The sequence below is a fragment of the Littorina saxatilis genome, linkage group LG6 (assembly GCF_037325665.1).
Source record: "Littorina saxatilis isolate snail1 linkage group LG6, US_GU_Lsax_2.0, whole genome shotgun sequence".
In the NCBI taxonomy this organism is placed as follows: domain Eukaryota; kingdom Metazoa; phylum Mollusca; class Gastropoda; order Littorinimorpha; family Littorinidae; genus Littorina; species Littorina saxatilis.
In genome coordinates, this window is record NC_090250.1 from 38,671,345 (window position 1) to 38,676,344 (window position 5,000).

Below are 5,000 nucleotides of genomic sequence, written 5' to 3' on the forward strand. Positions count from 1 at the left end.
AACTTGCTCAGTCCTGTTTGAGTGGAGTTCCCCTCCAAAGGTGATTAACACGGTTACATTCGTCGACAAGGATGGGACTCGATATGGTCAGGAATGGCATTATGGCCACTGAATCATTTTCGTGCTGTTCCCATTCCACGAATCTGGGAGGGACCTAAGCTTGGCGGGTCCATTGTTCGGACCCGGCGAAGCCGGCGTACGGCTCTAAGTACTTCTTCCCGGCGAAGCCGGCTACCCGGCGAAGCGGGTATTCATTCTAGTATTACATGTACAACTAAAGTCAGCGAAGAAGGGAGCACAGTTGTGCTTCTTGACAAAACTTATGTTTCTGTTTCAGACTTATCGATATTTCTACAATAAAGCAAAGTCTTTTCTGAGATTTAGTTTTGTCGAAGCCGAACAATATCAACTTATGATACGACTGGAGTAGACTCGATAGATGACGGGTGTTGTACACAAAACGCGTTCGTCGGTGGTAACCTAGAACAAACCAATGGAGCGGGTATGTTGTTTAACTGTGCTAACTAGTAACACTATAGATTAGGTAAGTGTCAGTAATTAGTGTTGAAGGCTACACATGGAGAGTGTCAATAGGTTAGTATGATTTTGTTTTGAAACTTGAATCGTTCTATTAAAGGCACAGTGCGCCTCCTGTAACCCATCACAGATACTGTCAGGCTTTTACACACAGTACAAACACCCTTCCATTTGAACGCTCACCAAACGGGAACACCCTAGGTGCCCTACGTAAAGAGCGAGCAATTTTCAAAGAATTGATTTTGCGGATTGTCTCAGTAGACAATCGGACCGTGGTGCGTTTTGGCGCTAGACCTAAGTTTTAAAATCTAAATAATAAATTGACAGCTTGTTACACAAACATTCTTAAATCATAAAAGAATTCTTTCATCAAGACAAGATCAATACAATTCGAAGTTTTGAAAGTTTGAAAAAAAGAAAAGCCCGGAATCAGAGTCACGCAAGGTCGTGATTCTCGTAGCAGACGACGGTTTATGCCTATTGCCAGTTCCTCTTAACAGTTAAAAGCCATCGCTAGAGTTCTTGTGAACCACAGCCGTTTGTTTCGTGCATAGTCAGAGGTACATAATAACGTGCTATTCCAGATAAGCTCACAGCGAGTCGCATTCAAATTACTAGCTGACGACTGCATTGTGAAAAAGGGAAACTGGATTACACGTGTTCACGATAGCTCAGGGGTAAGATAAACCACGCAAAAATAAATTCTTTGAAAATTGCTCGCTCTTTACGGAGGGCACCTAGGTTGTTCTCAAATGGTGAGTGTTTAAATGAAAGAGTTTTTGTACTGTGTGTAAAAGCCTGACAGTATCTGTGGTTTACGGGAGGCTTACTGTGCCTTTAACCTGCAGCGAATGGGAATAATTGGGGGTATAAGGCATATTATTATTCCCTCTCGTGAAAACGGTTCTGCACACTATCTCAGATCTGCTCCGGCTTTTGCATGGGACAAGGTTCTGTATCCACTTGGACACATAGCAAGAATGCTTCCTGACTGACTGACGTTTAGGGTTCTTGTCTGTCTCCTGGCACAAGAGAGATTACAAAGCATTGCAATGAGCAAGCGACTTCATCTTCGATTCCATTTTCTTTTTCTTGGTGGACGGTTTTTAGTTAATCATTTTGCTTTGTGAGTGTGGAGTGTGGCAGTAGAGTCAAGCATTCATGGCCAAAATATGTATGTTCTATCTTTGATGAATCGGGGCGTGGAGAGCTGTCCTCTCCTCTACCCCCCCCCCCCCCCCCCCCACTCCCCTCCCCTTCATGCGACAACTCTTAATTCGATATACTGTTTCAACGTAAACAAATATTACTACATGTGTGACTTACTTCGATTACAATGTCCAATGGCTTTTTCACGACATGCAATCCCGAGGTGACGAACGCAATGAATTTGACTGAAACACAAGACATGCTTTTAGGCACAGAAACTCGTCAACGCCAGCTTTTGAACATACTGGTCAGCTCACATATGTGCCTCTCTCTCTTTTTCTGTCTCTCTCTATCTCTCTCTCTCTCAATCTCTCTCTCTCTCTCTCTCTCTCTCTCTCTCTCTCTCTCTCTCTCTCAATCTGTGTGTGTGTGTGGGGGGGGGGGTATGTGTGTGTGTGTGTGTGTGTGCGTGTGTGTGTGTATGTGTATGTGTAAGTGTGTGTGTGTGCGCGCGCGCACGTGTGTGTGTGTGTGTGTACGTGTGTGTGTGTGTGTGTGTGTGTGTGTGTGTGTGTGTGTGTGTGTGTGTGTGTGTGTGTGTATGTGTCTGTAGGTATGTGCGTGTCTGTCTGGGTGTGCCTGTCTGGGTGATTCTGGATGTGCGACATGCCTTTCATTTAATCAATTTCTTCTCCTTTTTTAGTCATGTTTTGACTAAATGTTTTAACATAGAGGGGGACATCGAGACGAGGGTCGTGGTGTGTGTGTGTGTGTGTGTGTGTGTGTGTGTGTGTGTGTGTGTGTGTGTGTGTGGGTGGGTGTGTGGCCGGACTTTGGTATTGCATTTCAGCTTGGAGGCTTAAAAATTAATTTATGACTTTGGTCATTAAAAATCTTAAAAATTGTAATTAAAATTATTTTTTTTATAAAACGATCCAAAATTACGTTTATTGTATTTTTCATCATTTTCTGATTCCCAAAACATATAATTATGCCATATTCGGATTAAAAACAAGCTCTGACATTTGAAAATATAAAAATTATGATTAAAATTAAATTTCCGAAATCGATTTAAAAACAATTTCATCTTTTTCCTTGTCCGTTCTTGATTCCAAAAACATATAGATATGATATATTTGGATTAAAAACACGTTCAGAGAGTTAAAAAGAATAGAGATATAGAAAAGCGAGCTATCCTCCTCAGCGCAACCGCTACCGCGCTTTTCTGTAGTGTTAATTTTACTGCCTTTGCCACGAGCGGTGGACAGGCGATGCTACGAGTGTACGGTCTTGCGGAAAAAATGCTTTGTGTTCAGTTTCATTCTGTGAGTTCGACTGAGCTTGACTAAATGTTGCATTTTTGCCCTACGCGACTTGTTACCTGTTTGTCCAGGCTGATACTTCAACATGCTCATCTGCACGACTATGTTCTGAGATGGTTCCTGCCACAAGACCTCTTCGTATTCGTCAAACAGCAGACCTCTGCTAGCTCGTACACGTACGAACATTTTAGGAGAAGGAGAGTTGTCTTGGGGTCTCGTCAGATTGTTACTTATCTGCATAATATGAAATATGAAAACATAAAATGTAGGTGGTTGATGATATACACAGTTGTTGGTGTTATTCTTTCATTTCTAGTCATTGTGGGAGTTTATATATTAGCTTTAATCGTCTATGAAATCGGTTAATACTCCCCCCCCCCCACACACACACACGCACATCACGCACGCAGTAATACACAGTAACACACACACACACACACACACACACACACACACCACACACACACACACACACACACACACACACTGTCAACACGTGGCGCCTGACATTGATAAGAACTTTTTTCTCTATAGTGCGTAATACTTACATCAAAATTGATGATCTGAATGTCCCCTGAAATGAAATTGTGAAAAGTTCACATTTATTGTAATTAATAAATTAACGGAATTAACCGACATCAAAAAACAAAGTACGCAGTTAGACAAGGAGGTTATACCAACTGAAGAACTAATGAACCAACGATTTAACGCGGTAAAGGTTAGATACAAAATCTCTTTTACGTGAACAACTGCTAAACTCACCCGAACCACCAACACAACAATCCATCAACCAGCCCACAAACCAGCCAACCCTTCAAACTACCAACAAACAAAGCAAAAGAAACGGGCAAACATATACAAACAGAGATAGGTAAACAATACAAAACAAAATCAACAAACAACCGGGCCTGACCCAGGGGGGGGGAGGGGTTCCAGGGGTTCCGGAACCCCACCCCTGGAAAAAGCATGTACCTTGCTTTGACTTTTACTAGTTTTAGCACCAAAACAATGCTGCTCTTAACCCTCAAAACAAGGCCCAGAATGCACCAGATTGCACAGATTTTAACCGTTTTTCAAAAATTTGCCGGGGAAGCATGCCCCCGGACCTCCCTAGTTCGCGCGTCTGCTTTGCAGGCGCGCGCTTGTGGCTTCGCCACTTCGCTGATTTGCCCCCCCCCAAAAAAAAGGAGGAACCCCCCCCTTACAACTCATTTGGTCCGGCACTGAACAAACAACAAACAAACTAACACACACACACACACACACACACACACACACACACACACACACACACACACACACACACAAACAACAAACAAACATTCAATCTGGCAAATAATGAAACAAACAGACAAATGAACGAACACATAATCAACAAAAACCAAGGCAATTACAAAGGAAAACAAACGCACAAAGCAAAGCAGAGCAGACAAACAAAGCAACCACAAATCAAATGAACAAATTAGCAAAGCAAAACTATGCAAAACTGAGCAAAACATAACAAAATAAAATAAATAAAAAGCAAAACAAAACAAAGCAAAACCAAGGAACAACATAAAATAGCAAAGCAAAATACGCAATACAACAATTTAAGTCTTTATTTAAATTTGGTTATGACCTGGTTCGGCTGACACCTCCGTAAGACAATCGGAAAAGATAATTTGGTCGCTTTTCTGTAGAAGGTCAAACCTACGGTAATTCAAGGGAGTTAAATCTCCCAACTTCCTTTTCCGCCTTTGTGCCCTTATTTTGCTAATCTTGCTTTATAGCTACTGGATTAAAATCCCGTCGAAGCTGTCATCACTCTTAAGTCAATTTTATTGGGTTGTTGCTGCGTGCATGGAGTGGATGCAGGAACATTTCTCTGTCTGTCTGAAGCTGAAGTCTGGTCATAAAATGCAAACTAAACACGCAGAGAAATTCAAAACAAAACAACATCAAAACACGCCCATACCACATACCAGAGCCTTGTAAAGTAAAGCTTTGTCCTTC

The 5,000-nt window shown here is 41.9% G+C and overlaps 1 protein-coding gene across 1 annotated transcript in view; it reads right to left on the reverse strand.

The window, feature by feature from the left end:
• The window catches only part of LOC138968010 (CD109 antigen-like), a 73,576-nt gene that overhangs the window by 14,615 nt on the left and 53,961 nt on the right, over positions 1–5,000 (reverse strand). The window lies entirely within an intron of this gene.